At 36.9% G+C, this 9,764-nt stretch overlaps 1 protein-coding gene across 1 annotated transcript in view; it reads left to right on the top strand.

The window, feature by feature from the left end:
• Window positions 1–4,542, top strand: part of LOC110109498 (anaphase-promoting complex subunit 5) — a 14,702-nt gene extending 10,160 nt beyond the window's left edge. Inside the window, exon 2 of the mRNA XM_020840593.2 lies at window positions 3,312–4,542. The gene's annotated coding sequence lies outside the window, so the exon portion shown is untranslated. The remainder of the gene's footprint in view (window positions 1–3,311) is intronic.
• Window positions 4,543–9,764: the final 5,222 nt, after the last annotated feature.

Below are 9,764 nucleotides of genomic sequence, written 5' to 3'. Positions count from 1 at the left end.
TCCAGCCGGTCCACGCGGGACCGGCCCAGGCGCGAACGAGGCGGAACATCTCCGCCTCTTGCTCTAGTTGCACGAATTGCGGGAGCTAACAAAGCATTTTAGGAAGGATTTTTGAGGGATTTGGGAGGGAAATTTGAATGTAGGGACTGTTGGACTGTTTAGGGATTTCCTTTTGATTTGTATGCATTAAATACTTTGTTTTCCCATTGTTAGGGTATCTTGAATTTGGCTGAAATTTGAGATCTCTTAGATTTAAGTTTTATTTGGGCTCTAGCAGCATCTAGACATCTAGGAGAGATTGATCCTCTCGAATAGAAGATCAATAGTATCTTGCGATTTTTCGTTTCCCTTTCATAAAAAATACAAATTATCTATTATTTTTTGTGATTTTGTGCGGATTTTTGTGGAGAATTCTCGTTGTTTTCTGAAGATTGATAGGAAATACTTGAGATTTATAAGTGTTTCCTAGTGATTTTGTGTGAATTTTTGTGGAGAATTCTCGCTGTTTTCTGAAGATTGATAGGAAATACTTGAGATCTACAAGTGTTTCCTATCAAATTATTTCTTAAAACTTTTTCTTCAAGGCTTAGACCTAACTTTGATTATAAATGAACTTGATAATCTTCTTAACCTTCGGTTAACACATTCTTATGTTGAGGGAACTTTAAATTATTTCAAGGATTAAATTAATGCAATGCGTGGAAAATGAAGTCCAATAAAGATGCTTTTTCTTATTTATCAAATGATTTCTTATTGCCTTATAAGAACTTACATTGCAGTGTCAACTTGGAGTAGTAAATGCTTTCTAATCTCCTCTATAACTCTATCAATAGTTTGACAATGCATCATACACCCTTCATCTGATCCGATGCTTCAATAGAGTTCAAAAAGATAGTGCCATATGAATTGTTTATAAGAATGTTCATTAGGTTTCTATTTTTAATATCCGACCAACCATCTAACTTGATTAAAACTCTAGTTTGTGATTGTGCTCTCTTAATCTTCTCAATTATCTTTTTAGTGGTGCTTAGTTTCTTCTTCAATATCCAATCTCTGATTTCATACATGAAGGAGGTTTAAGATATCAATTATATGAACCTATTTAATGAATTTTGTTGAACAATGATGGAGAAGTTGTCTCATTAAGGGGCTGTTTGGTTGACTGAAAAAAATGCAGTGTAAAAGGAATATTTTGAAATTGTTTGGATGAATGTAAAGTAAATGCAGGTGAATGATTTTTTTGTTTGGATAGAAGTAATGAATGTAAAGTCCTAAATGGTGACGACCGGAGGTAAGCGACGAAGGCGTGCGGCGGTGGTAGTTGGCATACGAGTGGCGGGCGGTGATGGTGGCTGGTGGCGGTGATTGGCTGTGGTGGTGGCTATGGAGGTGATCGGCGGTGGCGGCGGTTGGTGGCTAGCAGCGGCAGGAGGCTGCTGGCGACAGGTGGTGATCACGCAGCTTGTGGTGTAAACGATTTTCACTCAAAATCAGAGGAGTTTAGTTTTTGACCTCAACTCAAGTTAAAAAAATTACCTCTGCTCAAAATTCCTTTTGTAAGGTTAGGTCGAGTACCTCCTCTGACTATGTAGACCAGCGATCATGATGATCTAGGATGACGAAACTATGAGATATTAATCGGGTAATCATCACTCCCCCTGCCATTTGCTTTAAGTGTAAAGTGGTACATTTCTAATTTTAAATATTAAATTTTCAAATGCCAAATCATGCTGCCACTATACGCCAGATACTTTGTATCTGTTTGACGACTAGGCTTAATCGAAAGTTTTCTCTCCTTATCGAGAGGGTAATTAACTATAGGGGCTTGCGCCTATAGTAAACTAGAACTCAGATCATAACGTCCTCGCAAAACCCAATCTCTGGATAATGTCTTGTTTAAAATCCAATATGCCTTCTGAAAATTTGCCTTGAAACTTAAACGTTAAAACTCCCCTCAACGACTAGTAAAAGAAAAAAGAAAGGGGCTGCGGAGAGTCTATGGCGCGAATTTTTGGAGCCCAAATTGGTTTTCACTTAAAATGAAATACTTCACTTTACATTACTTTTACTTTACTTTAATTTTGCATCATTATGTATTCCAACTAAACACCCAAAATTTGTAAACTCTTACATTTTGAATACTTTACACCCTAAAGTAATTCAACCAAACAACACCTAAATGTAATTGCATTCTCAAAGAAGAATTTGCCCGTGCCCATTCAAACACCCTCATGACATTTTGTGGAGACATTCCATAGTCCACTCTTGAATCATTATTTTGTCATCTTCCATATTCATTATATATTTCATCGATAGGTCCCGGTGCACTTTTATTGAAAATTTGTGACTTTGGAGAAGAAGAATATTTGCCACTAGGTCCACTGCCATAATAGTAGCCACAGTCAACTCTATCGTCAAATTGGCATTGTGCTAAATATTTTGACATGATCACTTTATTAAGATAATCACAAATTTCTTCTTCTACTTGAGCAATTTTGTTACATTGTGCAAGGTTCTTATAAGGATCGAAAAGATGTTCTTTCATTATTATTATACCTCCTTTAATAACTTTATTATAATAATTGCATTTCAAATAGATGTAAGTCTTCTCACTATTTAAAATTTGCACTTAAAACATTATTCTTTTATGTAGAATCTTTTCTATTTTCTTTTGAACTCTTCTCAATACCTCTAGTCATTCGAAAATAACCATAAAATGAAAATTCATTCAAAATAGAGATAAGGAAATGCAAATGATAAAAAAAATCAGTTAATTAAGAAAGAAATAAAAGTAGATAAGCAGGGTTGTTGGTTCCTTCAACATGCGGGTGTGAGTCTCCTTGAAGTATGAGATTTTTGATTTAGTGTTTTTTATTTTTATTTTAAGAAATAGGTTTAGGTTTAAAAGAAATTATGGGCATATAAACTAATTTTGAGATTCTAGTCTTACAAATTAAAATTTTGAAAGAATCTAACATATCAATATGAGGCTTGCACCTCCTTGAAATATCACTGAGTTGCAGCTCACTCCGACTGACATGTACGCCTCATAGCCTTTACTGTGCATCCTAGGTAAAAGTGTCTCAAATTGTGTAATTTTAAATATTGTGCTTAAAATCAAGTAATGTTATATGAACCTTCCAAAGTGACTGTCCTGTCATTTGCAGACGTGGAACAAATCTTATTTAATGCAGAACTATATAAACTAATAAATATTTTTTTTCCACATCTGTGTAAGTCTCAACACTCTTGCCTTTATATATTGGACTTGAGGGAGGTTAACGTATTCATGATTACTCTTACTCCTGTAGGACAAAAGTTGTTTTCTTGATTCAAATCAAAGACCGGACTTCTGAGAGGTCATAATGGGTGACCTCGCTGTAGCTCCATGTCATTTGCCATAGTAGCATTTAGCTTGTGAACGTTAATTCACCTGCTACAGTTGGTATTTTGCAACGGTCTAAACACAATATGTTGCATAACTAGAAAGCTTGTAGATTAATCCATGAAAAATTATTTATTTGTTTAGTCCATATTTATATATTGGCACTGAGCCAAAAATATAGATCGTGCTCTCATTACTTGCGATGGAACTGATAACTGAAAGTAGATGGCAGCAAGTTGTCCAGCTGGATATCAAATCCTGGCCAGCTTCTCTGAACTTTCAATGCCAGATCCCGTAAGATTCTGCAGCATCCACCGCAGCTGGCAATCAGCTTGGTTCTCTCACTCAAACTTGACCAAATTTATCACAGGTCAGCCTTGGCTGATTCTCCATGGTTTTCAAAACAAGGAAAATTGATGATTGCATTCTTCTTCAGCTCCCCTCCAAATTCAATTGCACTCGACATTGCTTCAGTATTACTTTCCAAGTTAGATGGCTACTTTGTACAGCAACAATAACTATTTCTTCAAACCTTTAAACCATAGATGATCCGACCTTCCCGATTATCATCAGCCCTTGAAACCTGCAACCAAACAAGTAGCAATCTTTTCTTCCCCTCCTATCTTTGAAGACTGTTTATCTTTTTTATCAGAAGTGAAAAAACCCTCAGAAATGGAGATTAGTTGGTGCAGACTATTAGAGAAAAGATGGACTTCAGACTTGGTAGTAGCAAGTCTTTGCAACCATCCATTACTTACTGGAAGATGGCCTGCTGCTGTGTACTACTTTTGCAAAGAAGATGGACATAAACAGGCAATCATCTCATGTTCTCCTTTCAACAGCACAAGTTATCGTGGCTTGAACTTGATTCCTATTGATTATATAGCTCAGAATGGCAGAAATTCTGGAGCAAGAACTACTTTGCTGAAAGCGGTTTGGATAGAGTCTGTATTTCCTTGGAAATAACTTGGTTTGAATTTTTTTTTTTCTGCATTTAGAGCTGGGATATTCTTTAGACGTATGGTTATGGACCTTATGGTCTATTTTTCTGCTTTTAGAAGAAATATTCAATGTAAAAAAAACATTTTTTAAAGCTATTTTCTCTCGACATTGCTTCAGTATTACGTTCCAATTTAGACGGCTACTTTGTACCGCAACAATAACTATTTCTTCAATCCTTTACTTCGCTGGAGTTTGATTTCTCTGTTGTGTAATACACTTGCAATGAAGACTTGTAATAGGAGTAGTAAATCCGATTAGCACCAATTGGTGGTTTAGTTTGACAATAGTAGGCAATTTTAGTTGTAAGTAAACAATTACAAGTGCAAAACAAGTGATGGGAGAGGCATGACATTTTTATAGTTTGAGCCACTAACTAGACCTATGTTCATGCCAAACCAAGACTTGAGCCATAATTCTACTTACCAGAAGTTAATTTTCCCTAAACTCAACTAACTATGTGGAGTTGTCGACCAAAAGTATGCCAAGGCCAGTCGGTATGCGCGACGAAAAAAGTTGTCAGGACATATGCCAAAATGATCTACTCTTTGGCATGTTGGCATCAAACACACAATGTTGATGACTTCCTTTGGTCAGAAAGGATAGATCAATCAACACAATAATCAAGATTAGGAATAAATTTAGGCTTGGTTAATCAATACCATACTCAAGGAACAAAACTAGAGTGTTTCTAAGAAGGATAATAAACCCAATTATGTCTAATATAGGTATGTATAAGACATAAACCGCAACTTAGTAATGGAGAGAAAATCATCCCCAGTAAAGTTGACAGAAATGCATGGGTGCTAGAAAGAATTGAGTCGATAGGTGACACGATACTTGATAGATGTTGAGATTATGCCATGCATGCTCCCGACTCAAAGAATATTAACATATATGGCAGCTTTAACAATTTTGACATGCTTTTACCAATTTTCCCCTAGTATAACTAGATCTACTAATAAGAAATCATTTAAGGCAACAATTTTCCTCCTTTGTCTGCTATAACTAGATCCATTTTTTATTATATTTAAATGAGAATTTGACTCTTAAAATAATATAATGGAGAAAAATGATTCATGTAGGCGTTCCCACGTAGTGGGATAAAGACTTGATGATGTTGTTGTTATTTGCTATTGTTCTAATACAATTTTTATTGGTTTTCATTATCTTTCTTTGGTGCTTTAGATATTCTCTCCTAATTGGCTCACGGTTGTTTTAGTTATTGCTGCTTTGATCGTTTTATTATCTCTGCCCACTTTCATTCACTTACTCTTTGTGATATAATCGGTTTATTTTATCTATATTTGCTCACTCTCCCAAAAGTGTTATATGCTTGTCAAGACATACTCATATTAAAGGTGACCTCAGTAATATTCTTGACTTACCTATTGGAAATATCACCATTCTCTACTTAGGTAACCCTATTTCCACTAGAAGATTCCTTATATCTGATTTTCAATCTTTATTCATAAAGGCACCCTTCTTCTTGAAGGTTTGAAGGCAAAAAGCTTCTACTTTACTAGCAGTATTTAGTTTATGAAATTCAATAACAACAATTCCTTTATCATGGTGACATCAATATGAAAAAGATGCAACTTTTCTTATGAAAAAACTATGCAAATATAGACATTTAGGTGGGTTGGGCATCCTGATCTCCACTACTCTGTCCCATACAATTGCTCCTAAATATGGCGTATTCTCTCCTCTGATTGCATTCTTGCTAGTTAGTGAAATTTTAGATACCATTCCTCATAGAATTATAACTCTCTAAAAACTTCAAAATTTAGGAAAAATATTCAAGCAGTTACTCAATCCATAAAAAACATAATATTTCTTTTGATGTCTCTCCTGGAAGCAACATCTCTTTACTTTGGGGTGCGGTGGCAAAGCTCTATCTGAGGCTTCGTTTGGGATGGCTTTTTACTGTAATTTTTGTACTACAAAATCATTTTAAAAAGCAGGAAGAAAGCTGTCCCAAACGAAGCCTGAGTTTACTGATATTAACTTCCTTCTCTCATACTTGCCTGCCACCTCTCTTATCTCCATCATCATCCATAATGGAAGCTCCCCAACTATTTTCCTTCTTCCCTTCGTGAGTCCCTTTCTGCTATTCCCATTATTCCTGCAGCTAGTAATGGTTTGAAGTGCTCGGGCACTCATATGCCGAGCTTCAGGTTGTTCTTCTTGGCTGCTCCTTTTGCAATGAAGCTATGGAAACGATGAGCAACTTGTTTTTAGAATGCAACTATATATTCTGCATATTATGTGATGTTACCCCCTTTGCCTGAATCTTCCTCCAAAGTCCAAATGTTCTGCAGCTACTGGGCCACATTTCTAAGAGGAATAGTGCTGTTATTGTTACCATTTTTTTTTTTTTCTTTCTATTTACTGTATCATTAACTCTTTGTAGCATGAAAGAAACAACAGAAAGTTTTGGAACAATTTTAGTCTAATCTCTTATCAAATGAAGTGGACTATCAAACTAAAAATTCAAAAATGGAGAAAATATCAGGACATATATATTCCACATAATTCAGTGACTATTTAGTCTGCTTTTTCGGTGTAACTTCTGGAAAATGATGAATCCTGCTCATCAGCGTATTGTTTCCGGTCTTCTCATGCTGCTCCCCCTTCGATGGCCAATTTGGCAACGGGGGCTGTACTCATCTCATCTTTGCTGGGGTCTGCGTAAAAGCCAATGGGTGACATTTTGTTATTCTGAGTCCACTTTTGATTTTGTTATTCGACTCATTCTGCTTTCTCTTTTGTTCTATTGTTCTTATCTCAAGGAACTCAGTTATTTTTCCTGCAGCTCCATGATTAAGTTTTTCTGATTTTGGGGGCTGAGCTTGTATCATTGATATTAAAAAAAGTACAAGTGTAAATAGAAAAACAAAGCAGAGGGTCTCGGGATGAAAAAGGGGACCCAAAAAGCAGGAAGAAAAAGTCTACAAAGAGCTAAGCAAAAACTATGAAGGACTCAGGATGCTAAGAAGAGTATCACATTCTAGAGCAGCTTCAAAATTGTCAACCATGAGCAGGGCTCCTGGTTGCCAAAAGATCTTCCAAGGGGCAGCTGGAAGTGACCAGCATTCATCATTGTCCTTTCAAAAATAAAACCATCCTGGAGAGAGAGACAGTTGAAATTTCTAAAGTGGCAGATACAGAGCACCAGGGTAAAAAAATAGCCAACTAGAGACTATCGATTAAGGCAAATGAGATAAAGCTCGGAGATTCTTCCATGTAGATACCTTACGTGCGGGTGATAGCCTTCTTAATTTTAGTGGTCAAAGTAACATGAGATTCATAATTACCATCAAAAATTCGTTCATTCCTAGCTCTCCAAATATGGTAAATAACTGTGCAAGCACATAACAGGTAATAGCTAGTCTGGCAACCAGTCACCCCTTGTTCAAGTATGCTACCAAACGCCTAGTGGAGGGTTGGCCTTAAGAGGAAATCACCCAGCCAAGGGAGAAAGCATTTGATAACAGTGAAAGTGAAATTGCATTCAAACAAGAGATGAGAGTGAGATTCCAATTCAGTAAAACAAAAACAACACAAATCCGTAGTGTGAATCCCGCGAATACCAAGAACATCAGCTGTTTTAAGATCACCTTTAAAAGCCAACCAAGCGAAAGTAGAAAACCGTAGAGCCGACTTTTTAAACCAAACAAATTTGTGCCAAGAGACAGCCTCTTGGGAAGAAAAGAATTGTAAATGAAAACTCTTAAAATCAGGCTTATGTGAGCCAAGCCAGGTATGCTATGTGAAATTTTGATCAATATGAATAGCTTGTATCTTAGTGGAAATAGAGCTGTCAAAGCAAGCTGGGATAAACCAACTTATTCCAGCAATTATCTTAGAAACTTCCCAGTAATAGAGAACAGGAAAATAGTTTGCTAACATAAGGCTACCCATCAATTCAACAATGGAGAGGCCATTGCACCAAGGATCCGAGAGAAGGGATAGTTTACTATTGGGATGAACCGGTGAACAAATAGAGAGATACAATGTTTGATATTACCAGCAATATTGCACATTAGCTTCCAATCAAGTGAGTAATGAGGCGAGATGGTTTTCTAGAGTGACTGATACTTAGAGCGCCACCGGTCAAAAAGAAAATTATTGGAGTTAAGGAGCCTCTAAATAAGGGTGGCAGAGAAAACATGGTAGAGAGAGTTAATGGAAGGGATACCCAAACCGCAATGAACCTTGGGTTTGCGGTGTCCTTCCACACAATGATGTGCAGTTTCCTCAAGTTAATGTTGCCAAAATAAAGAAATCTTGAGCACAGATGATTAATAGTTTTGCAACAGCTTTTAGGGAGGATAGTGCCCCTTATCCAGTTAGCCAATGTGTTGCTAATAGTGAGTTTGAGATATTGGATTCTGTCAGCAAAGGAAAGAATTGCTTTCCAACCATCCAACGATTTGCAATTCTGTGGATCAGAGGTTGGAAGTCATTAGGCCTCAATTTTATGTAAAAGACAGACAGACCCAAGTATTTGAAGGTTGAAAGGTTTGGGCGATATTGAGGGTAGCACAAATTTAGGCAGCTTGGGGGGTGTTTTAGAGAAGATAATAGTGTTTTTTGAAGGATTAACCTGAATCCCAGAAACAGAAGCAAATTGCTGCAGTAAGGTGTTGAGGGTGTGAGCATTGCCTATATTAGCCTTAACAAAAACAAGTAGATCATCAGCATATATTAAATGGGACATGGAAGGTGGCCGAGTCCATCCCAAGAAAGCTGTAGTTGTTGGAAGCCTGACCAAAGCTAGAAGAAAGGGCATCCATGACCACACTAAAGAGGTAGGGGGATAATGGACAGCCCTAACACAGCCCAAAAGAGGAATTAAAGAAGCCTTCAAGCGCTATATTGATGCAAATGGAGAAGTGAACATCCATGATGCAAGCTTTAATCCACGAAATGAACTTATCAGGGAACCGTTATCTAAGGTGATGGAGAACGTACTCCCGAGAGACTGTGTCGAACACTTTGGAGATGTCGAATTTGGCATAAAAAAATTTCTCCTTAGCATTCCGATTAATATCATCCAGAAGGTCTGTAACAAGTAGGATGTTATCAGAGATGACCCTATTCTGAATAAATCCACCTTGGCTAGGGTGAATGATGTGAGGCAAAACATCTTTCATTCTATTGGCAATGATTTTTGCAATAACTTTGTAGATAACATTACAAAGAGAGATTGGTCTAAAATCCTTTACATTGTTGGCATGAGGGTGCTTAAGAATTAAGGCTATGGTAGTGGCTTTCACATGCTTAGGCATCGTGCATGTAGAGAAGAAGGATAGCACAACACTACATAATTGGGGATTGATGTAGTCCTTAGTAGTCTTGAAAAATTCAAATGAGA

The sequence above is a fragment of the Dendrobium catenatum genome, unplaced genomic scaffold (assembly GCF_001605985.2).
Source record: "Dendrobium catenatum unplaced genomic scaffold, ASM160598v2 fragScaff_scaffold_1644, whole genome shotgun sequence".
NCBI lineage: Eukaryota > Viridiplantae > Streptophyta > Magnoliopsida > Asparagales > Orchidaceae > Dendrobium > Dendrobium catenatum.
Note: the sequence above shows the minus strand (reverse complement) of the source record. Positions and strands in the feature narration are given on the sequence as shown.